Here is a 26263-nt window from a genome sequence, read left to right on the forward strand (position 1 = left end):
ATGTAATCGTTTTCTTCTAAATGTGTATCTTTAATGTCAGGTCTGGGTTTGGTGCACAGTTCTGTTACCTCAAGACAATAATGATCTATTTCCTCAGTATTACTAATTTCAGCATTTTCAAAAGGAAGTAAAGTTGCCGGGTTCAATAGCGTACACCTTTTGAGGGAAACATTCGGAGACCCCAGTATGATGGTCTCATATCTCGTCAGCCTAGCATTTGTCATATGCTGAGTCTTAGTTCAGGTTAACAGAATTTCAACTGAATGTGGAACCATTACTGTTAAGGGGTGTCCCATCACTGTGCCTTTACACTGTGTGAGGCTCTGACCAACTGCTGCAACTGCGTGCAAACAACCCGGTAAGGCTGCTGCGACTGGGTCCAAAGTAGCTGAAAAATATGCTACTGGGCGGTTTGCACCTCCATGGACCTGTGTTAAGGCAGACAAAGAACAAGCATCACGTTCATGACAAAACAGTAGAAAAGGCTTTGTGTAGTCAGGCATACCTAAAGCTGGTGCCCTGCACATACACTCTCTCAATTCCATGAATGCTTCCATCTCTTCCTCTGACATCAATATGGTACCCGGGTCATCCTGAACCTCCTTGCCTGTCAGTTTCACTAATGGTTTAGAGATAATCGAAAAGTTGGGAATCCACTGACGACAGTAGCCCACCATTCCTAGAAACATTCTGACATCTCTCTTGGTTGTCGGGGTATTCATCTGCAGTATGGCTGTCACCCTTTCTTTTGATATTCTCCTGGACCCCTTCTCAATCAAGTGCCCTAAGTACTTCACCTTTCTGGCAGTATTGCAGCTTCTTTGGGGACACTTTATGTCCGTTCTTTCCCAAATGGTTCAGTAAGGCAATTGTGTTATACCTGCAGTCATCTTTTGTTCTGGATGCAATCAACAAATCATCAATGTACTGTACTAGAGTCAAACAGAAAGGCAGTTACAATGACTCTAAGTCCTTCTTCAATATCTGATTGAAGATGGAAGGTGACTCAGAAAACCCTTGAGGAATTCTGCACCAACTGTACACCTTATCCAGAAATTTGAAACTGAAAAGAAATTGGCTGTCCTCATGAAGAGGCACCGAAAAGAATGTTTGAGACAGGTCCACAACTGTCAACCACTCCGCATCACACGGAACCTGAAACATGATCACTGCTGGATTTGGCACTATGGGGCAACATTTTACCACAATCTCGTTTATTTTCCTCAAGTCTTGCACAAATCGAACTTTCCCACAAGGCTTTTTCAGACCCATTATTGGTGAATTACATGGGCTGCTCAATTCCTCCTTCAGAACCCCTTGCTATACAAAGTCTGCGATTATCTGTGATACCTGAATGAGGACATCTTGTGCCATGTGGTACTGCGGCACCTGGAGAAACACTGCATTCGGCTTTACCTGTCCTTTAACCAGTTCTACTCCTTTTATGAGTCCCACTTTCTTTCCTGTCAGATTCCACACTTTTTCTGTCACTGTTCCCTGTAACTCAGCTGGTAAGTCAGATACTGTAAGCATTGGGAATAGGGTTATCAGTGGGTATTCTTCATTTGCCGTCTCTGTTTCCAATTCTGAAAACTGCCCATCGTCCCCCTCATCATCACTGTTTGTCTGCACCTCAATTCCCTCATTGGAACAGGTGATTGAACACCTTGTTTTGCACAGCAAGTCTCTTCCCAGTAGGGACACTGGACTAGAATCACAGACTACAAACTTATTCAGTCCCTGGAAGTTTCCAATCTCAACTTGGACCGCGTCTGTAATCGGGCTTGTCAAATATTGATTTGCTACTCCTATCACTCTTATAGTACGTCCGGAAAGGTGGCAATTTTGGAACATCTGCACTTCTGACTGTAGAGTGTGTAGCTTCCGTGTCAACCAGGAATGAAACCTTGTGATCCATCACCTTTCCCTCTACATAGGGACCCCTCTGATCTACTTCTAGGGGTGCTGCAAGCCTGCACTTCTCACTGTCTGAACTATCATCCAACCATTCATCGTTATTCCATCCTCACCACGCCACGGGAACTGTTGCACTGTGTTATTTTGACCCATCATTTGGCCTGTGACCTGTTGAGGAAGCATCACCTGTTGCTGTCCCATTGGAGCCAATGGTAATTGCATTTGCTGTCTAGCTACCATGGGAACCTGCTGTTGTACCTGCTGCATTTGTGCTGGTTGGACATGCGGCATTTGCATCTGCTGCATGGGCTGTAACCCCTGCATCTGAACCAGGTTATTCTGAAAGTTTTGATTTTGGCCCCTCATCTTTCGATCCCTCACATTTTGAAAAGTATTGACATCATTGCTTTGTTGAACTGCACCATCCTGCACCACCATTGGGCATTCCCGCTTCCAATGCCCCACTCCCCTGCACGCGTGACATGGTGATACCTTTTTCATTCCCTGCACGTCATTTTGAACCACAACAGTATTCAGATCCAGACCACAGTTCACAAAACCTCGACCTCTCGGTTGCGCCTGAAACATGCCATTCCCTTGTGGTTGCTGCTGTACCATCTGCTGGATTCCATTTCCCTGCATACCTGTCTGCGCTGCCTCCATCTGCATCACCATCACTTTGTCTTTCAACTTTCTCTGCTTCAGCTCAATCTCGTCACTGCAGTATTTCGCATACTGCAACACCTCATCAATCGGTTTTGGCTGCCAACAGATCAAATGATTCTTAATCATCTGGCTAACCTCTGGTCTCAGTCCTTCAACAAACCTGAACACAAGATGGTTCATGTCTTTCGGCTCTATGGTCTCAGTGCCACTGTAATGCTTGAACGCTTTCAACAGTCTCTCATAGCAAGCATGAATCGACTCCTTGACCTCCTGTGACGTCCGATCGATGTTCTGCCAATCAGTCACTTTCGGCGACACTTTCTGCTTCAAAAACTCATTCACCTTATGGTAATACTTCATCACCTCCTCAGATGGTGCTCCAGTCACCTTATCCCTTGCTGGTTCCTGTGTCGGCCAATCCACACCTCTCTTGCACTCAAGCCATAGGTCGGGCGGAACAATAATCTCAAACAGGGTATTCAAGTCCTCCCAAAGCCATTTCACAAGCTTCACAAATCTACCTGTCTGTTGATACCACTCTATTGGTTTCTCCCTTAACCTGGGATAATCATTTGTGAAGGACAAAATATCACCTCTAGACCACGGTACATGGACTAACACCCCTCCAGCTTTCTCTCTCATTGGCAACATTTTTCCTGCCCCCGTGTCCAGTGCGGCTTTAGCCTGATTTGGTTCCGGACCTTTGCCTTTCTCTCTATCCCTTTTCTTTGCCCATCTGCCTTCCCACTTCTCTAAGGCTCCCCAGATTTGCGCACTTTGCAGTATCTCTTTAAGATGTGCTTTCATTCCGGTGGATCTCATGTACTCAAAATCTTTAGAATCAAAGTCTAATCTGTAGCTTCTTTTCAAATGTTTAGTATTCCCAATATCTATGTTGTATTTGTCTGCCAGGTTCGCCAACCTATGGTGCACTTTGCCCACTTCCTTAGTGATTTTGGGGCACAGACACCTCAATTCTGCTTCTGTGTATGACTCTAATCTGTTTACCCCCATTTTCCCTTCCACTAGTTCCGCAGCTTCTACACCCAGTCTCACAAAATTCAGGTATTCTTCTTTTTCTGATTTGTCTGCGGATACCATAGTATTTTGTGAAGCAAATGTCCTTTCTAACCACTCATTTAATTGTTGCGCAGAAAAACCTTGTAACAAAATGTTCCCTGACTGCATCAATGGTGACTGTGCTGTATCCGTACTCAGTGTCTGTGGGGCTAACACACTTAACCCTGCTTGTCTCATTGCTTCCAAAGGATCCCCTATTGGACTAAGGTCTAACAGAGATCTAAGTCGTTCTGTTGCTTGTTCTCGTGGTGTCATTGGATGGGGAGTTCCTGTGAACCCTCCTCTTATTATCTCTTGGGTCCTTGCTCCCTGATCGCCTGTGCCGGGCTTACCTTGTGCATACAGAGGTACTGGTGGACCAACAGTAATTGGTAAGGATATGGCAGCTGGTGTCTGGCCTGGTCCAAAACTCCGTGGAGCAGTAACTCCTAAAGCTTGACTCACTGTGGCTGGTGCAGGTAGTGACTGAGGTCCTGCTATTGGATTGTTACCTGGAATGAGCTGTTGCTGCAGCTGGGGCAGCAACTGCGGAGTTGGCTCAATCTGCACTAACTTTGATCTCGTATATATCGGATCGGGCGGCACCATCAGGCTCGTATTTGTCTCTAGTACTGGGACGTCTGGATAAATCCTACGTATCTGTGGTGGAGACTGAAACTGTATCTGCGCGTCTGGTGCAGTGGGTACACTGACACCATTCTGTATCAAAACCGTATCACTTGTCTGCATTGTATTTGTAACTTCCTTACTTTATGTCAGATTCCCAGGACCCGCACTAGTGCTTGGAGCAGTGCCGTTTTTAGCATGTGGTGGCAGGCGGTCATGTAACAACTGATTAAGAAACTCTTTATCGTCTGAGTCATCTTCATCTACCCAAGCTCTCTGAGTCTCCTTATGCTTGCTAGAGCCCTTGTCTGTCTTACAGATGGCTTTCTTTCCCTGTGTCTCATCCTCCTGTGTTATTGCTGGAAACAGTTTAAGCCCATCAACTATTCCCCTTCTCCACATTCTGCTCTCATTGTCCCATCAAGCCTCGGCTAAAGTCTTTTCTGCCTTTTTCATTCTCCTTTCAAATTTTTGCTGTCTTTGTCGTATGGCCATTAAATCCCAAACTGCTAATGCCTCATATTGAGCTGGTCTCTGAGGTGGCTTTTGTACACTTAACATCCACCTCAAGTTCTCTAAGTTCTTGTATTGAACGTTCTGTGCTCCGGAAATGCCAAACATCCCTCTTTTTCTGTTAATTTGCTCCACTGCTTCATCCATCGGCAAGGCGTGACTGCCTTTTCCTCCATTACTGTATAAGCTGGAGTAACTTCAGGCGGTGTAGGCTCCCCCTCACTCGCCATAATGTATGCATCTCCTTTCAGAGCGCTCTTTAAAGCTTTGAAAAAATTCATTTTTGCGTGTTATATTTTTGTTTTGAATCTAATCAGGAAGTGACTTTAATTCCCAGAACACTCTTCACCCACCTTTCCCAACCTATTGCCTCTCACGGACGGCTGCCAATCCGTGCGCGACCCCTCTCGACAACTGACCTATCCCAGCGCAGCACCACTGACGTCACACTCACACACTGCAGCTGACAAAGTCTTGCGGCTTGTCCTCCTTACACTGGATTCACACCAAACTAATGCAATTTATTGCGAGCACCTTTAACAACAACAACAACTCAAATTTGCTGGTTTACTACAGGAAGGGTACACAATCGCTTCAGAACTTTACAGAGATTTCATTTGAAGCCTCGGCTGCTACTCTCTCTTTCTCAGCTCCCGCATACGCAAGCAGAATTCGACCTGCAAATCCTACTCTTGACTTGTCAATGGTTTGTCCTAGTGCACTTTAGAACTTGCCAAATCTCCATCGAAGGTTTCACTCATACAATTTGACTCAAACTCGACTTGTCAACCACGCCCGATTGACCTATTAAACCGCACAAATTACAACATAAACCCAAGTGTTTCCTACACTTGTCAATATACTCCGGAGTCTTAGACCACGACGGGTCCGTACATTACCAACCAACCACGTGGATAATTTTTTTGAGCACAAAGCGCCACACTCACATGAAGTATGCCGACTTCCCTACTCTCATACTGCGGAGTATGCCCACTCCTACTAAAACAACATTACCTGGCCTAAACACACAAACTTCACAAAACATCTGCAATATGCATAAGCTGAGCAAGCGCAAAATTCTATACCGCACATGCTAAAACGCCGAGGACATACCCAACTCACTTAGGCAGGCTCCGAGATTCCAGGAAAGTCATGGGGAATTTAGAAACACATCATACCTCCAATCTGCATTATCTCGGGAAACAAAATTAAACAATGATTCTCCGTCCTAGGGCCCCCAAGGGCCAAACCGTCGCTCTGCTACCAGAACTGTTAACGCGTCCCTCTATGACTAATTATTTCACATTGGGACTCGTTGTAGGCCAATGAATCTTTTGACCCTGTTGAGGGACACCTTAGGACGAAATAGCTAATCAACATGTCAATCAATACGTCAATAATATCATCAATGTTTATTACCACAATGCATTTTACTTTAGTCAATGACATTTAATTAAACTCAAGACACCACCATGACCTTTCAGTCATGAATAACCACACCAGTTTAGTATGAATTTTGCGATATTTATTCCCTATTGGTTACAATTCTAATAATAATAAGTTGATTAGTCTCAAAACCAAGAAACTCATTAACATAGTCACAATATGGCAACTCTGATACGTTTTCATCAAAGCAAGAATCACAAACATCAGAACATAACAAGGCGTTAACATAGGTTATCCTTAGTAGAGTATCACTATTACGTCAGTTCAACAAAGCATGAATTCAGTCATTTGTCTATTTGCGTCAGAGATAGTGAACCCTCGTAACTAATCACGAATTAGCATTAGCATGTTGGGCTTCATGCAAAACGATTTAGTAACACCAATTTGGAAAATATCTAGCTATGGTCTCTGTCAAAAGAAAAGCAGTTGGTACCTAGAAAGGAAAAGCAAACAGACAAAAGTTACCCTCCAAGTTTGAGTCAGCACTCAGGTTGGTCTTCGTCTTCAGGACATCAGTTGGTTCGCCATCAGTCAGGAACTCAGCTCCAGTGAAGGGGGACTTCCCTCTTAAGGAGGTAAAGTGTAAGTGGGTAATCTAAGGACAAGGATGGTTGTAACTAAACTAACAAGTCACTAGTCAAAGTGACAAAGTGTCTGTATCATAGCAATTTGCATCAGCATCTCTCCTAATCTCTCTCTCCTATCCCTCCTATGCACCCCACTCTCTTTAACCAATTAATTTCAAATTAGGTCATTGACTTTGTCACCCCACAACAGTTCTCAGGCTTTTTATTGGTTCTTATGATTGACGTCTTTAGAGGGAGAATGTCCGGTATGATTTCATCCTTTTGTAATTCTTTGCGCATCTTCGGTCAGTAGCTCCATTGTCTGTCCCGGTTTGGGCGACCTTGTGTTTAACATTAATCTACACTGTTGCATTTAGTTAGTACATTTCTACAAGCGCGATGAACTTCATGAGAATGGATCTTCTATAGTTACATTCAGCTTCGAGTTTGAAGGAAAACAAGAGTTCATGTCCTTTAGCAAGTCAGCACACTGCACGTTTGGAAAAATACATTTAATATGAGAGTCAGGCAGCTAGGCCCTGACTCATGCTAACTAAGGCCTAAAAGATTTATTAGCAAAACTTTACTAACATAATCATTAATAATTAGTATAAAAATATCTTCTAATACAATATTCCATCAACATTAGTCATTTTCATTAGGTCCTGTATACATTGGTGGCCACTCCCCGTGGGCACATTTCAAGTGCACGCTTTTAGCAAAACATATTAATACAGTTTCTATGCAGCATTATTGTACATTAGTTCATAAACATTTCATGTTAATATTAATTATATAAGCTACGCTCTCTCACATTCTATACAATTGAGGTTTGGGTTGAACTGAACCTACAGTTGCGACGTTGGGTTTGAAAACGTATGTGGGCCTGCAGATCTCTAGGTCAGAGTCACCTGCATGTCCACAGTCCTTTGCATTCTCAACCTCACAGTCAAGGGCAGTAAATCAGAAGCAAACCAGTGTATTTGCCTACATGAATTTCCTTTATGTGGAAACCTGTGTATTTTCATTGTCAAATCACACTTACATATTGATGATGCAGTCGAACCTGTTCCACCCCTTCTCCTCTGTCCTTGGTTTTACCCTAACCTTTAATTAGTTATCTTTTTTCTAAATTTTGTGTTCAGATGTCACAACTCTATTCCATGGAAGTTTGTCACGAGCCAAATTCATGGCAAGATGCTGGTGTTGCTAATCTATGAACGACAAATATGTCTATTTATTTCTGCGATTTTATATGGTACGGGCTTGGCCCATAGATATTATAGCACTTTACAAGAGAGCAGGATGTACGTTCTGCTTAACAAACATTGTAAAAGTGTCAAGAAAAGAATACAGATAGTTAACAATCATAATGAAACAGTTGCAAGGTACCAAAGAGCAGAGCGAGCAAACAGTTTGTAACTGGAAAGAGAGATCAAATCAACAGAGGACATGCAAGTAATGAACCTAACTTTAACCAAAGTGTCTCTCAAATAAGAGGATTTTGAGTTCCCTTTTGAATAGGATCAGACAAGAAAGAGGTTGTGCAAAGGGCTGGCATGAAGGAATTCCAAAACGTTTTACTACCAGAGAATGCCTTTCTCATAAGGCATTCTTGCCTGAATGTTGGAGGCTTGAGCATGCAGCACTCTTCATTTCTTAATCTTCATTGAGCTCATGAGAGTTTAAGGTTTTCCAAACAGGAAGGAGGGAGCCATGTTGTGGAGAACTATGTGGATAATGCATGCGGTATTAATTTGGGATCTTGCATCAGTTGGAAACCATTGCAGGATATGAAGAATAGTAGAGATGTAGCTGAATTTCTTGTGACCTGTCACAAAGCAAACAGCTACTTGCAGCACTTCTTTCAGAGGGGCTAGATGCACATTAAGGAGACCAAAGAGGAGTGAGTTTCCATAACCCAGTTTGGAAAGAATAAACACATGGATGACAGATTTCAAGTCTTGCTCAGGAATGAATTGCCTGATGCCAAAAGTAGTCTTACCTGGTTGCATGTGCTTTTGGCCATGGCTGAGAATTGCACTGGTAGTATGTGTTATTTAGAGCAGACTTAGGCCATGGAGGATTAAGCATCTAGATGCTGTGTTATTTCCTGGGGTAGCTGTATGTGGCAGCAGGGGAAAGGTTAATTGTGTGCTGCCTTATAACTTCTGTAGGAAAAGTAGCTTTTCTGCAAGGTCATCCCTATTTTCCAGCTTTTTCTAAACCCTTTATTTTTGTTTGTGTTACATCTAAATGCTCTTTAACCCTCCTACCCAGTGGTAGCGTGTCTTTGTTACCCTATAAACGTGGTTGAATTGACATATTGCTGCTGGGTATTTTTAATTATTTACCTGTAAGTCCCTACTTTATGGTACAAAATGTACCCAGGGCCTGTATGTTAAATGCTACTAGTTGACTGCAGGACCTATTGAGCCATCAACTACAGTGACAGTACAAACATGGCTGCAGACCTACCTGTGTAGCTTGACTGTAACAGTGTAAAAATGGAATTCATCCTGCAAAAATAAACTCTTTTGACTAGTCACAGCCTAGCTTTCCTTTTAAACATCAAGAAGTCATTCCTATGTAGGTCTAGTAGTGACCAAAACAGGGTGCATTGCATTTAAAAGTAGAGCATGTAGAAATGTAATGTTAACATGTTCCTACAGTGACTAGCACACATAAACTATTTTTCACTTTGACCAGTCTAGCTGTTGTATGTAGATAACCAGAGTACAGCTCAAAATTTTAATACATTATCTTTCAAATGGGACTAGCTAGAAGAATAATTAAACAACTATTTTTTATAATTATTAAAAATCCAACTCAATGGTTAAATCATTCATTTTTTTCCTGCCCGACATTCCTAGAGGCTAAATTTGCATTTGCTGTGCAGTGTCTGCCAGTCAGTAAATAGCATTTGATTAGATGTGAAAAAGGTGCAAAGTCCCTTAGATCAGAAAGTAATAGCCTGATCTAAAAGGGTAGACATGGCTCCCCTGATTCACATAGAATATGCAGGGTGGGGGACTATGAGCATCCTTTTTGAAATGACAGTGTCAAAGTCTGCTTGAATAGCAGATCCTGCTTGACAGGTCTTATGAGTTAATGTACAACACTGTGGGCACACTTGAAAGGAAGGGAAACATGATGCCAAAACAATTCTTGTGTATCTAATGTCTGGTTGCTGGAAAACCCTACTTTTATTCTACTAGAGTTCTGTCTCTGGGTTTTACAAAACTGTGGTGCTCTTAAAAGAAAAGGAAGCTGGATGCCAAAATGATTTCTGTGTATCCAATATATGGTTGCTGGAAATCCCTACTTTTGTTCTACCAGATGTCTGTCTCTGGGTTTTATATATAACACTGTGGGTGTTCTTGAAAGGAAGGGAAACTGGATGGCAAAATGATTCACTTACATCCACAGTCTGATTGCTGGAAACCATTGTTTTTTTCTTCCAGGCTTCTGTCTCTTGGTCTATTGGGAGAACAGTGACTTCCCCAAATTAAATTATAGTGCTAGATTTGGGAAGGCACTAGGATTACAATAGTACAATTTTCATGCACATGCCCAGCTCCGAGAGCCCAAGTTTAGTGTGGTTGAAGAATTTCACATCTTGAAAATGCCCAAGTGGGTAGGGAAGGCCTCAGGATGTTTTACCCTATTGGTTACGGAATACCCAGGAGTCCTCCTCATTGACTAGCTCATGCCAGGCATATATGTAGCACCTCCAGGCACTCACCTTAGAACACTGCAGGACCTGAGGAACAACAGAAGAGGACTGAACCTGCTGTCTGTGACCTGGGAGGAGCCTTGCATGACTGGACCTTTACTCAGGACAATGATGTGGATTCTAATGGCCTGTTAAGACTGACGCCGTGTCCAAGCCACAGGGATACAACAAGCTACAAGAGGGCTTTCCTGCCACTGCCCAGCTGATCTGTGGCATCTAAACCTGGACTGGACCCTGCTGTTGGCCATACCTTACTCCCTCTGTGTCTTCAAGTGCCCCAATTGAGGTGCTGGGGGTCTTTCAAAGTACACTCCTGTGGTGGATTGGGACTTAAAAACTAAAGTGAGAAGGTGAAAGCTTTGACCAGGAAAAACCTGGTTCCACACTCGTGGTTAGTTTCAAATTGTGCATAGGTCCTGGTCTACCTTGATCATTGACTATCATCAGCACTTTATGCTTCTTGGTAATATTCCTACTTAAAACTATAAATACTCATAGCACTGGTTACCCTAATCTGATTTTTTTCATTTTGGTGTTATGTTGTCTATGAACCTTTACACTATTTTTCTAATTTGTTTTGGTACTTTTATTGTGTTGGGTTTTAACTTTATTACTGATTGGTACTGCATAAATACTTGACAAAATTCTCCATGTTAAGCTTGCCTTCTCTGTGCCATAGCTCCCACGAGGTTGGCTCTGGTTAATTCAGTGATTTTGATGGTTCTCTCTTGCAAGGAATGTGACTATTCCTTATGGTGATTAGTCACCCCCCACCTAATAATAATCCAATTTCTTAGATTGATGTTCATTGGTGGGATCCAGGGTTTGTGTATTGTAGTACCATTAAGTGTTTTAAGTTAAAATCTACGACCCTTTCTGAAATATTGACATAAAAATCGAGTTTTTATTATTAAATTGACTTTTTGGATTTTTTATTGCCTTTTATTGCATTTTTAATTGGTCTTAATCAGGTCACTTTTGTTTTTTTTCCTAAATTCATTCTTGCCCTCAGTTGGTGCACCTGTCATTTTTGTAAGCATGGAAGTAAACCTGAGCAATATGGAGAGTCTCCCCATGACTGATATGACGAAGATGTGCAAGGAAAGAAGGCTAAGGACTGAGCAGGGAGTCCAAGAAGGAAGACTACCACATTGCCGTCAGACCTTGGTAGAAAGTACACATGCACCAGTACACCTCATGGGAGCATGAGGAAGAGATGAAGGAGCAAAATGAAGATGACCTTGAGGAGGCTCCAGTGCTAGTGGAGTGTGTCCCCAAGAGCATTCTCATCTGCATTGTCCACAGCAGGGAGTAGTGTGCCCTCTTGAAGCTTGATCCATCAGAGCTGGAGGAGGAGGCGGGGAAGGAGGGCTTTGAAATTGCAGGTGTTTGTTTTAGAGGAAAAGAAGCTGGCTATGGCCCCTAAGTCAAGTGAGGATGGTGGCAGTGACAATGATGTCCCTAGAAGATATAAACAAGTCCACATCCCTAAAGATGTGGTGCCTAATTATATAGTGGAGGATCACATAGGTTTGCTGTTTATGAGGTGGCCCTACATATGCACAGAGTCCTAGGGAGGAACTGGTGGGCCAGCACGTGGTACTTGTTGGTCTTGAAAATAGGTGATCAGATTAGGTTTGCACCCTTGAAGGGATACCTTATCACTAAATGTGGTCTGATCCCTGTGAACCTGAAGTTCAGGGATAGAGAGAATCAGTCACACCAGTCAAGGTGGATTTCATGAATTGTTCCAGTAAGACACTGGATAGTTGGGTGAAGGGCAGCAAAGTAAATGATACTAAAAGGCTTTATAATATTATGATGTAGGAGCCACATTTTGAGTAGTTGTTTTACAGCTATGCCCATACCTGATAGACACCAAGCTCACTGTGCACAGAGAGATTGGGAAAGAGGCTGGTACCTGGATCAGCACCAGAGTGTCCAAAAAGGTACCTGAGAAATACCCTAGGAAGCGTGGTCAGGTTCCCTTCAGCAGAGAGAATGGGAATGCCAGGATAAAACAGAGAAGTTCCCCAAAGGGACCTAAATAGTTTGATGGGAAAAGATTCTCGTATTCTTTCAGAGTACAAGGAGAGGGGGTTCTGTGGACAGAGGCCCTGGGAGGTCTTTCACCTGCCGAGGCGATAATACTGTCTCTAGCCAAGGCACAAGGGAGGGGACTCTACCTTTCCCATGATACAAAACACTGGTCGCCACTCCACAGGAATGGCTAGTTTAACCTTATGAGGAGGCTATCCCCAGGTGGAGAGGATAGGATAGAGCATGTTGTAGTGTCCCTTAGTCGGAAGGGAGAACCAGGAGGTAAGCTGGTAATCCTGGAGAAGAGTAATCATCACTTCCAGGAAGTCACAGTGAATGGGGTCCCTGTCTCTGCTCTGAGGGAATGAGCTTGACTTTGTGAAGAAAGAGGTTGTTGGGGCAGACACCCAGGGCAACCCAGAAACACACATTTCTTGAGGCACTTTCGTTAAACTGAGGGTATGGATGGCCGGACAATGAGTAGTGGGTAGGTGGTTGATGCCATGCACAGTGGGAGGAACTGAGGGTCAAGAGTTCCCTACTCTGAGAGGAAAGCACTCAAAGACTGACCCTGGTAAGGCCACTTCTGACCTGGAGGTGTGACCAGCACTGTTGCAGGGACAGAGGACAGGGGATCTACACCAGGCAGACCCCTATATGACACATACAGAGTGTCACCCTTGAGAGGGACGGTTTGTCCCTGCGAACATCCCGGACTACCAGTCATCTGTTGTCTCCGGGTCCAGACCCTCAACTGAAAACCCAGTCCCAGGCTGTGACCCCAAAGATATTGGAAAAGTGGAAGGAGGGTGTCCTCAACCTACAATTGTAGCTCCCTACTTCGAGAAGTCTAAGAGGCCAGAGGGTGTTCAGAAGCACGTGGGGGAGATCCTTGCCCACCCATGGCTGAAAGTGAAGCCTCCCAAGGGCCCCAGATTGGAGCCTCCACCTGGCAGTGGATGGCCAAGGCCTTTGTTCCTCACAGTGACAGCTGTCAATCAATCAATCAACACTGTCTTATATAGCGTGAGCTTCTTGCCCCAGGTAGTCTTCCTGTGCTGGGGGGTGTTGCGGACCTCATCAGGATGTTGCTGACAGTCAAAGAGCCACGTTTTGAGCTGCTTTCTGAAATCTTTGAGGGAAGGGAAGGTGCACAGGTGGAGCAGGAGGTTTTTCCAGGGTCTGGTGGCAAGGAAGGTGGGAAAAGAAGCGACCTCCGTAGCATTCGCGGCAGATGCGGTGAACGTGGGCCTGGGAGAGGGAGGCTGAGTGGAGGTCTCTGGTTGGTTAGTGGAAAGAGGGGTGGTTGTTGATTTAGGCGGGTCCCGCATTGTGGAGAGCCCTGTATACTTGCATGAGGAGCTTGAAGAGGCGTCTTTGCTGGATGAGGATCCAGTGGTAGGCCCTGAGGTGGGGGGTGATGCTGGTTCTTCTGGGAGGTCAAAGGCAAGTCTTGCTGCTGTTTTCTGGATGGTCTGGAGGCAGTTCATGGGCTGTTTAGTGGTTCTGACATAGAGAGCATTGCTGTAATTGAGTCGGCTGGAGATGACAGCCTGGGTGACTGTTTTCCTGGTAGAGATGGGGATCCATTGGACGATCTTGCGGAACATGCAGAGGATGTGGAAGCAGGCAGAAGAGACTGTGTTGATGTGTTGCTTCATGGTCAGTTGGGTGTCTGTGATAATCCCAAGGTTGCATGGGTGATTGATGAGTGTGGATGGGGGACTAAGGGCAGTGGGCCACCATATGTGGTCCCAGGGGGAGTGCTTGTTCCCAAAGATGAGGATCTCTGTCATTGGCCTCTGTTGATTGTTAGTCTTATGAGAGGAATTTGCCCTGGGTTGGGGCAGAACTTTGACATAGGGGGCAAAATGGGCCACATAGCTTTGTTGCCCATGGTGGTAGTGAGATTTTTATTTTGCCTTTCAACTTTTACTTTTTTTGAGGGGCGTGGCTGTACTGGCAACCAACAAGCTCACGTGGCGTTAAAGCTTCGGTGCAGTGGGCCCAGATTTCACCTAAAATGGAATCCCATTGTCTCCTTTGCTCATGCAGAGTGCAGCTCTGCACCAGCGAACACACAAGCTGCTGGATGGTTCCGAATTGGGAGCCACATCTCCCGTGCACCCCGCACCACTGTTGGGGGACATTCAGCCCAGGCTGCCTTGGAGCCCCCACGGTGACAGAAACCATTGACAAGCCTGAGGCCTAAGGCCGTTGGGTCTTGCTGGGCTGTCGACTGTCACCGCCCATCTCCCGGTGCTCAGGGGTTTCAAATGGCATGCAACAACCTACCCTCCACATGGCAATGTCTCCGATGACTGTCTCTTGGAGTCCGGGCAGGCCTGATGTGTTGTGGAACCCCCTGTCCTGGTGTCCCTTAAAACCATGAGACAGACCCTGCATCATCATTGACCACACCGCCACTCACCTTCGGCCTCCCAAAGCATCGACACACTGCTGGAGGCAGTCGTAAGCTCTGCATTGGCTCCTCATGCACCATACAGATTTTGAGGGATGAAGCCCTTTTACTCTGATGCCTCACCAACTCCTGCACCGTGACCTACAGTGCTGCTCTACTCGTCATCGCCTGAAGACGGCTATCCCTCACCAGCTGCGCTTGCCTGAGCTGATGCCTCAACACTCGCTGCATTGCCCCATACTGGCTTTTCATCCTGCCAATCACTTGCCTCACACATCGCATTTACTGCTGCTGCCCAACTTGTGCTAGTTGCGTGCTCATAGACTGGCTCTTCAGGACATGGTACTACGATTGTCAACATTGTGTGGGATCGCCCATGGCACAGGGCCTGCTAACTTGGGACCTGAGTCTGCAGTCCAGACTGATGAAGTGCATCTGACTGCGTAAGAGTGGTGAAATCCCTGCCATTTCCCCCACAGACTGCATCGTCTCCAGCAGTCACTTTACACGCCATTCCCAAAGGGCAGACACACATAGGAGCATATTTAAGAGCCCCTAGTGCCACAGGAGCGTCACTTTTTGTGCTAAGCACTGATCCATATTTTAGGAAAAGTACCATCTTTCTTGGCATGTTACAACCAAATTCTACCTGTTTATCAGTATGTTTTGCTTATCTCACAGGGATCCTACTGGTCATGACCCCAGTGCTCATAGTTTGTGGCCTAATGTGTGTTTTGTCAGTTGTGCTTAACTGTGTCATTGAAGTTCTGATAACCAGACCTTCAGTGCTTATGCTCTCTCTGCTTCCAAATTAGTCACTATAGTTTAGTGACTTCATATTCCAAATCCAATTAGCTCACCGGACACCCCCCCCTATAAGTCCCTAGTATATGGTACCTAGGTACCCAGGGCTTTGGGGTTCCAGGAGATCCTTATGGGCTGCAGCATTTCTTTTGCCACCCATAAGGAGCTCAGACAAACCCTTTCACAGGACTGCCACTGCAGCCTACGTCAAACAGTGCACACACTATTTCACAGCCATTTTCACTGCACTTGAGTAACTTATAAGTCACGTAGACGTCTAACCTTCATTTACTGAAGGCTAGGTGCAAAGTTACTAAGTGTGAGGGCACCCTTGCAATAGCAAAGGTTCCCCCACGGTGTCCAGGGCCAATTCCCCGAACTTCGTGAGTGCAGGGATACCATTACACGTGTGCACTACATATAGGTCAATACCTAAATGTAGCTTCACAATGGTAACTCCAAATATGGCCATGTAAGGTGTCTAAGATCATGGAATTGTCCTCCCATTCCAAATCTGGTATTAAGGGGGCCAATCCCATGCATCCTGGGGCTCCGCTATGGACCCCCAGTACTGCCTAACCAGCTCTCTGAGGTTTACACTGCAGCTACAGCTGCTGCCACCTCACAGACAGGATTCTATCATTCTGGGGTCTGAGCAGCTCAGTCCCAGAAGGCAGAACAAAGCATTTTCTTTGAGATGAGTGTGTTAGACCCTCTTCCTTTGGAAATAGGTGTTACAGGTTTTGGATTGGTAGCCTCCAAGAGCCTCTGGAATGCTTTGAATGGTACGAATGGTGCCCTCCTTGCATAAGCCAAACTACACCAGTTCAGGGACCCCCAGTCCCTGTTCTGGTGTGAAACTGCACAAAGGAAAGGGGGGTGACCACTCCCCTGTCCATCACCACCCCAGAGCCCCTCCAGTGTGTCCCTGGTGTTAGCCTTCTTGTATTCCAAGGTGTGGGGATACTCTGGAGATCTCTGAGAGGCCAGTGCCAGTAGGTGACGTCAGAGATCTCTCCTCATAGGTGCATACCTGGTTAGGGAGCCAATCCCCCTCTCAGGGCTATTTAGGGTCTCTCCTCTTTTTCAGATTCAGCTTGCAAGTTTCCACCAGGAATCCTCTGCAACTTCATCCTCTGACCGTCGGATCAACCCCAGAGTGCTCCAGGAAACACTGCAACTGCAACAAAGTATCCAAGAAGGCTACTGTGACTCTGCAACTTCAGCTCCAGCCAGCAACTGCAACAGTTTCCAAGGTGTGCTCGCTCTGAGGACTCCCTGTCTTCACCCTGCACCAGAAGGACTGAAGAAATCTCCAGTGAAGTGACCGAGTCACCTCCCTGCACCAGCATGCACCTTCTAAGATGACGACCGGGTCTCTGCCATTGCTCTCCTGACGACGATCGTGCTCCCTGGAACACAGGTGGTGGACCCCTTCGACCAAGACTCTCCTAAGGTCCAGCTGTCCAAATTTGGCGGAGGTTAGAGCTTGCCTTCCAGGTTTGCGACAGTACCCCCTTGCACAGCGTCATCTCTAGCTCCTGAGGCCTCTGTGCACTATTTGCAAGAATCCTTTGTGCACAGCGTAGCCCATCACTCCATCCTGTGACTCACAACTCACTGAGTTGTTCACCGGCGGCATGGGACCTTCTTTTGTAGTGTTGTAGCAACTGCAATTTGCACCTTCTTTGTCCCCATGTCCTGGGACTCCCTGGATGCTGCTTGGTCATCTGTGGGTTCCTTTCAGTGTTGGGAGCCCCCTCTGCCTCTTCAGTCTGAGTTGAGGTCCACAGGTCCCTCCTGGGTCCAGGCAGCGCTATTTTGATGCAAACCGCAACATTGCTTGAACCAAGGCTTGTTGGATGAATCCAGCACTGCAACTTGCCTGCATCCAACATCTTGAAGTGGGACATCTCTTGCATCATTCAGGAGCCCACAGCTATCTTCTTTGGTGCTCTTCTTCAGACTTCTAAACCCAGAATTCTTCTTTGCACCATCTTCTAGGTTGCAGGGGCTCCTGTACTTCCTAGAATCTTCTGCGACTTCTGGACTTAGTCTCCTCTCCTCACAGGTCTTCAAGTCTAGGAATCCACCTTTTGTGCTTGCAGTGTTGCTTGGTTCTTGCAATAACTCTAACCACAGCTTGTAGTGTGTCCTAAGGAAACTTGCAGTACGTTATTCCTACTCTCCTGGTCTCTGGGTCAGGGTATTTTACTTACCTTTGGTGTTTTCCTACACTCCGAGCGATCCTCTACACACTACACATGCCTAGGGGAGAATTTGTGATTCGCATTCCACTTTCTTAGTATATGGTTTGTGTTGCCCCTAGGCCTATAACTTTCTGGTGCATTTTTTACTGTTTGCACTTTTTTGTGACTATCTACTTACCTGATTTTGGTCTCTAGTGTATATATTGTGTATAATACTTACCTCCAGAAGGAGTATTGCTCAAAGATATTTTTGGCCCTGTGTCACTAAAATAAAGTACCTCTATTTTTGGTAACACTTAGTATTGTCTTTTATTGTATAAGTACTGTGTAACTATAGTGGTATTGAAGGAGCTTTGCATGTCTTCTAGTTCAGCCTAAGCTGCTCTGCTACAGCTACCTCTAGACATCCTAAGCTGCTAGAACACTGACTACATTTCACTAATAAGGGATAACTGGGCCCAGTATTAGGTGTAAGTACCTAGGGTACCCACTACAAACCAGGCCAGCCTCCTACACATATTTACAAAGAGGTATAATGCCACGCTTTCATTCCTCCTCGCTTTTTGCTTTTTCTACGTGTGCTGCATTCTGCAGCACACATAGAAGAAGCAAAATGCCATAGAAGAAGGTTTATATGCAGGAAGGGATACCTTCCTGCACATAAACAATCATTCAAGATGACATTTTGGTACTTCTATGTGTGCTGCACTTATAAAAGCGCCAAATCGCCATTATAGATTGTTTATATGCAGGAAGGGATACCTTCCTGCACATACACAATCTATCCCCTCAACGCCACACCCTTGCACTATGGTGCAAGAATGCCTGCTTTGGCACTAGGAAGCTTAATTCACCACCAGCCCAGGGGAAAATGCAGGGGTGCGCCGTATTACTCTAAATACAGCGCACCGCTGCGTTTCTAAAGTGATACGGCACTGCTATTTTTGCTGCAGCACTGCGCCACTTCAACATAAATCTGGGCCACAGTGCCTTCTCTCTGTTTCCATTGCCAAGTTCCTTTTATCACTGCAGGATCCCCTCTTACAACGTTCCATCTACAAGCCACTAACTTGCACTGTAGCCCCTGCTCCTAATTGTTTCCCAGTCATGGTGTGAGTAATTCTCAATAGGGTAAGCTACAGTTTGCAACACCAAAGTCCACAGAAACACCTGAACCTTCACCTACGATGGAGCTGGGGGCCACTGTGGACTCTGAGGGTATCCAGCTCACCAGCACATATGCCATGATGGTAGCAATCCATGTGAGGTCCCACACCATTGACAACAGGTTTGACACAGTGGCTGGCCATCATGACCACAGTTGGATCGCCAGCACACCAGACTAGAGGCAGTGGAGGAACACTTATGGAGCTTGGAGGACAGCACTACCACAATGGCCAAATGAGTAGACAAGTTGGGACATCTGCCTAAAACAGTGGCTATTAAAAAGGAGGACCTGGAGGCCTGGGTTCCCCAGAGCAACCTTCTCATACTGGGAGTGGCCGAACAATCTTTGCATAGTGGAAGTGAGGGAATCCACATACACTGGCCACTTCGACCTCTTCGTGTAATGTTGGCTGTCTGAACTGTTTAACCACCAAAGTTTACTTTTACCCCCTGGACGAACGGGCCCACTGATCATTGGGTCCCCTCTTAGTGCCTCCCCAAGACTGTTCTGGCCAGACTCACCAATTTTTGCAATCAGGATAACGCGTTCCAGTTTGCCTGAGAGCGCGGTCCCCTACAGTGGCAGACTTCACCACTACTATTCCGGAGGCCCAGTGCAAATTCTATAATGGTAAAGCCGACTACGGGGCCTGGGCTTACGATATAGCATGTTATATCTGTCTCATCTAAGAGTCAACGACCACAGTAAGGCATGTTTCTTTGAAATACCTGCAGATGTCCTGGTCTTCTGCAAACAATATGCAGGGGATCAATCCTCCCCTCAGCATGAGACTCTTGACTGCTCTCAACCATACACCCAATCCACCACAAGAATTGAACTGTTCTCCCCAGATTAACTCAGCTCCACACCCTGGAACACACGTGCTGGCAGGTTGGTCAGTTGACTAAATCTACTTGACTCTCCTTCAAGCCGCCTTTGTTACTCTGGTTCATATTTATTCACACTACTCATTGCTCTACGAACTAAGATTTGCCATATCCATTGGATTGCCTGAGCCCACTGTGCCAAGGCGCTGCACACTTATGGTGACTTTTCTTCTTCTGTTATGGTGGCTGTTTATTCCAGGGACTTGCTGGGCTTGTTTTTGCCTGGTATGTGTATGGCCTGGTATGTGTGGAGGGTGGTTGGAGGAGGTTTGTTCTGTTTTCAGTTGACCTTCACTTTAATATTTTCATGTCACAAATTCCAGGTGCGTATACACTGTTGTTACTCACCGCAAATATTGCCCAATGACTGTGCAGCGAGCGCATAGTGTCCTATTCATGAAAGTCACATTTCTATCTTGGAACATACGGGGCCTCAATGACCGTCACAAGGTTCTCCAATACTTAGCCAGACATGGTGTACACATGGCCTACCTGAAGGTGGTCCACCTCTGTTCGGGGAAGTCCCACGCGTGTGCTTCCACATCTGGGCCACAGCGTTATTTTTCTTGTTGCAGTACGTATTCCTGGGGGTCTGTATTTTAATCACCCCACATAAGTCTTTCTGGACGACCGAGGAAGATATGGCCTAATTGGGAATCTTGGCGGGACAAAGAGTGCTGTTTGACCAACATCTAGGTTCCAAATGTTGATACACCTGATTTCTTCCATAAGTTCATGACACATATGGTTCGACTAGAGTGCGATCACATTCTGTTAGGAGTTGACTTTAACCTCTTTCTCAACCCCTATGTTGGATTCCACTGTAGCAATACCAATGAACAAGTCCAGATTGTTACGAATCATTAGGGACCTCTGCAACACATTTCTCCCTTGTGACCCCTGACGCCTACTTCATGCCTCTGCCCCAGCACACACTCATCACTCCACACAGCACAACACATGGTCCCACATTGACTATTGACTAATCTTCACAACTTTATCCCCCTGGCTGGGAGATGTCTACCATTTGGCCCTCACGCTATCTGGCTACTCACCTGTGTGCTTGTCATTCCGTCTGCCATATGGTGGTGGCCTGGAGAGACACTGCCAATTTCCTGCTATGACACTACATGCTTACCTCTTTGATCTGAGCTCTGTTCGACAATAGTTGAACACTTCATGCTCCATGTGGGCTCTGTCTCCTTCCAAGCTATACTCTGGGAGGCATTTAAAGCTTACATTTGGGGCATATGCATATCCAAAGGGACCAGGGTGTTGCGCAATATCCGTACCAGTCTAACCCATGTAGAAACTGAGTTGACAGAGTTAGATAAGCTTGCTGCTCAGCAGCATAATGCACCACCAACCAAACATCGCACTCCTCCATTAGCTGAATACCGGGATTTGGCAGAACACAAGTCCACTTTCTGGGGGAATATGCCCGACAATGTGGGGAGGGCAAACATCTGGGACACATACTGGCCAGGCTACTGAGACCCCTTAGGGGCTCCTCATACATTCCTGAACTCCTCCTGCCTGACAGCATATGAGTGACTGATAGCAAAGGCATTTTAACCGCCCTACTTCATTATCACACACAATTATATTGCACTTGATTATCAAGTGACAGTGCTAATGTTTCCTCGTATTTAGAAGAGATGGCCAAGGTGTTGCTTACCAGGGCTCACCAACAATTTCTGACTGATCGCCTTTTCTTGTGAGGAGTTCAGACACGCCATTTATTCAATGATGGTACTAAAGCCCCTGGTCTGGATGAGTTCACCCGGATGTTTTATAAACAATTAAAACACCTCCTCACCCAGTAAGGACCTTCAGCACTGCGGCTTCCACCACCTCCCATCACTACTAAACTTCGGCAGTAAGATTTTGGCCAAGTACTTTTCTAATCAACTTTCCCTCAGATGAAGCAGGTTATTTTACCTGTTCAGTCAGCATTTGTCCCCACCGCTCCACGTCCCTGAATTTACCCATCATTTTCTCAGTCCTTAACCGGATTCCCCCTGATACCCTTGCAGATGTAGCCTTACTAGATGCTAAAAGGCCTTTGATTCACTGTAATGGCCTTTTTTACAGGCTAAGCTTAATAAGTGAGGCATGCCATGTAATTTCCTTTTCTTTGATCTTGCTTCCATATTCCCAACTGATGACTCAGATTAGAGCCAGCGGCTCCTTGACAGCTCTTGTTGCGGTAACGACAGGTACTAGACAGGGCTGGCTTCTGTCCCCCATCCTCTTTATCATCGCAATGGACCCCCTGGTAAGACATCTCCAGGAAAAACACATGCACCGTGGACTGTAATGTAAACCTAGCCCACTACTTCTCTCTTTATATGTCTATGACATCCTGCTATTTGTGTGCCATCCCTCAACAACCTCTCGCCCATTCTCCGTGAAATAAACCACATTAGGATGTTATCCAGCCTCCATTTTAATTGGTCCAACTTATTTCCCTCACAGATTCCAACAACCCCTTCCACAGTAAATTTCCCTTGACCTGGTGCCCAGGACCCATCAGATATTTGGGCATTGTGCTCCACGAGAACAAACAGCAAGTAATCAGACTGAACTATGGCCCGGTTGTAGACAAGTTAACCTATCAGATAGACTATTTGATTTGGCTCCCTCTTTCCATGGACTGCAGCATCACTATAACAAAAATGGTCATTATGCCCCATTTTTTGTATTTATTTCTTAACATCTCCATTCCGCTTACTAACTCGCTTTTTGCCACACTGCGGAGCCTTCTCCTGAAACTTTTTTGGGCTAGTTGGTGCCCTCGTATTAGCTGGGCTACCTTAGGGTTGCTACAAGTGGGGTGGTTTTGGCGCCCCACTCACCTGCAACTATATTATCTGACGGCACGATACCAGTTCACCCAACACTGGTTCCATTCCGATGCACAAATTCTGTCCATGAATCCAGAACTTGACCTGGCTGAACCAACCCCCCTTGCTTCTCTCTTCCCCACTGTCCTCCCAATGCACTCTATGGACATTCAAATACTTTCCACCACCAGCTATGCATGGAGGGAACTCCTAGGACTCTTGACGGATACTCTGCTTTATTCACTATAGTTAAAATTAGCTTCCAACACCTGGCTGTCCATTGCTGGTGAACTACTAATACAACACACTACCACACAACATGGTCTGTGTACCTTTGGTGATCTTTCCCTGCGTGTCCCATGATAGTCATAACTGATGAAGCCCACCTTCCTATGGCCACTCAAATGGACTTCATTCTTATGCAGTGCATCCAGAGTGTTCTTCGGGTCATCATACTGACCCACCGCCTAGCCCTGACTGATTTTTCCCCTTTTTACCTCTTTGATTGCAGATGATGGCTGGTGACGATTGATCTCCAAACTCTACTATGCCTGCATTGTCCTCCTTCTGCCACATGATGAGAGGCTTCACAAGTCCTGGGAGGCCGATTTGGGACACTCACTCACTGACAAGTTGTCGTCGGCTTGATGTACTCAAACATGTCTTATCTCACCAAATCATCACCGCAAACATGTACACTAAAAATGTCTGCGCAAAGTGTATCTCACACTCGGCTTTCTGCTGTGTCTTGACCCCACAAAATCCTCTGCCTGTCCCAAGTACCACAGCCCAGAGGCTGACTTCACTCATCTTTCATGGATATGCACCAAAAGTTGCCCTGTACTGGCAGGCTGTTTATGACCTGTTGGCCCAAATGATAGATTTAGTTCTCACCCCTTATCCTGTGGTTGCATTGTTGGGATATGTGCAAGACATCCCTAAGGCAGTGCGCTGTTTCACTGCCATTGCATTTATGTTATCTAAATGTAAAATACCACTACATTGGGGCACCAGACATCCCCCTACCACCAAGGCCTGGCTTGACAACCTAGTCTTTTGTGACACCACCAGCGAATTACATGCAGCACTCCAAAACCCTACCTCATGGCCTAAGAGTATTTGGCAACCCCTCCATTGTTATCTCTCAACGGCAGGATGCCCTAGTCAATCTTCAAGCTGAACCCCATACCATTCCCCTCTCCCTATTGCCTTCTCCCCTTGAAGACTTCTCTGTACTGCTTGATGATCCTGACTTTATTTAATTTTCGATATATCTGTAACTGAGATTGCCCTGCTTGTTTCTCTGATATGAATCGCTATGCCTAATCGAACCAGTACTGTGATGTTAATGTATGCACCCCTTTTTTATTTGTCTGCAGGTCACTGATGTTCTGTTTCCTACCTTTGAAAAACAAAACATAAAGCTTTAAAAAAAATACTTCACTGCTGTTTTAGTTCTACATAAATGATTTGTACATTGCTCTAAGTTACGACTGTCTGCTTTGTGCCAAAGCTGCCGTGGGGCTGAATTTATATTAATTGAGTGGCCTTGAGGGTTCAGTGAGCCAAGGAATGTGGTTATTCCTTGAAGTGGGTAGTCACCCCGGAATTATTGTCCCCGTTTTAAGTGTCCAACACTATGACAAGTGTTTATTCTTTTCATTTGGAGAATGTGCTTTTTATACACTATGGAGTGCCAACGCATGAAAGAAACCATGAATTCAAATCACTTGATCTGAACAGGCCCTACCTCCTTTTCCTATGTAAAAAGAACTTAATAATATCACATGATCTATGACACCTGTACTGTTGGGTAATAACTCTTACCCCAATCCACCCTCGTCACACAGTCATGAAGAATACACATTTCATTCAATCCAATCTTCTCAGAAATTAGCAATTCAGTTCTGTGGCCCCATGCAACTGAGGGAAACACGTTGCCCCTGCACCTGTTCTGTATTATGCACCAATTCACAGAGGCAAAAGGGCATCAGGAGGAGCATTGCTTGTGCCCATCCAGCCCTTTAGAGAGGGAAAGACGTTGCCTGTTTTGAGGATCTCTGTGCCTGCTTTGAAGTGAAGAGCTGCCTCCTGCACAGTGAAAGCTGCTAGAAACTGCTTTAATCAGCTGTTCCAAATTTCATTAATGCGCTGTCTACAGGGTAGCTGTGAGCTCGTGATGACCCTCGGGCAGCACATTATAAGTAATAGGCACACTGTTCCGGTTTGCTCCTTGCACACCAATTTGAAAGTGCACCGCGAGGCAAACAGAGACAGTGTGTCCTGTTTGTCATATGAACCCTGGTGTTCTCCAACACCATTTAAGTCACAAAGATTACAATAAAACCACTGATTTTGTATGATCACATCATTAACACCTCCATTTTGTCTAACCTCTTGGTGACTCGTCACTCTTTTTCATTTTCGTTTGACAACTTGCTAATCCATATAATTTATAATCATTGCATACTTATATCCAATTGTGACTTTATATTTAGATTGATCATAGTGACTGTTATGTTAATAGTTAACTATAGTTAGAGTGTGTTCAAGGTTAAGTTGGCTATAGCTGATGTAGGCCTCAGCTAAATAATGCATGTGACTAAGGCTGTTGAGCATTATCATATTCTTCCTCTTGTTTCAGAAACTGAGCTGCAGTAACTTTGTTTATCTGATTGTAGCCGAACTGTTAACTTCTATGTAAAATGTTTATACATTTGAGTTTCACCAAATCCAATATAATGAGTACTTTGCACCTTTGTTTGGAACAGCCTGACCATGAGGAACTAGCCAGAACGAGATGATCTCAAGTGCAGATGTGCGCTTCATTTGTGTGATGCCTGAGAAAGGGAGAGACAACACCTCATAAATGAAATTTGGTTCCCATCTCTTGAGAACTGTGGGATGTGCTGCTATTGGCTGAATCTTATGTTTTAATTTTACTTTGCTGAGTTAGTTGATTTTAGATTGTTCCAGTCCATTTCTAAATGCAGATACTCCATCTTCTTTTTCGAGAACAGATGACTGATATCCTCTTGAGACCCTATACTCACCTTACCTTGCTCACGTAGGTCAACTCTTGAGTAAATCTATTTTCCCATTGTTTGACTGAAACTTCACTTGGTACTGCCATTACAAGCTTGTACTTGCTGACACCTGCTGCTTAATTTTTAATCATCACTCCTGAAACGTCCCTTCAAGAGAACCAAATCTGAATCAATTTCCACATAACTATCTTTAAGTAACTTGCTTTCGTATTTGCTATTTTGATCTACTTCGGATTATGCTGAATCATGCTGTAAGTAGCTGATTATTGATTTATGAGTAATCTGGCTGATTTGAGTTTGTAATTTTGT

This window comes from Pleurodeles waltl, chromosome 9, assembly GCF_031143425.1.
Source record: "Pleurodeles waltl isolate 20211129_DDA chromosome 9, aPleWal1.hap1.20221129, whole genome shotgun sequence".
Classification (NCBI taxonomy): domain Eukaryota; kingdom Metazoa; phylum Chordata; class Amphibia; order Caudata; family Salamandridae; genus Pleurodeles; species Pleurodeles waltl.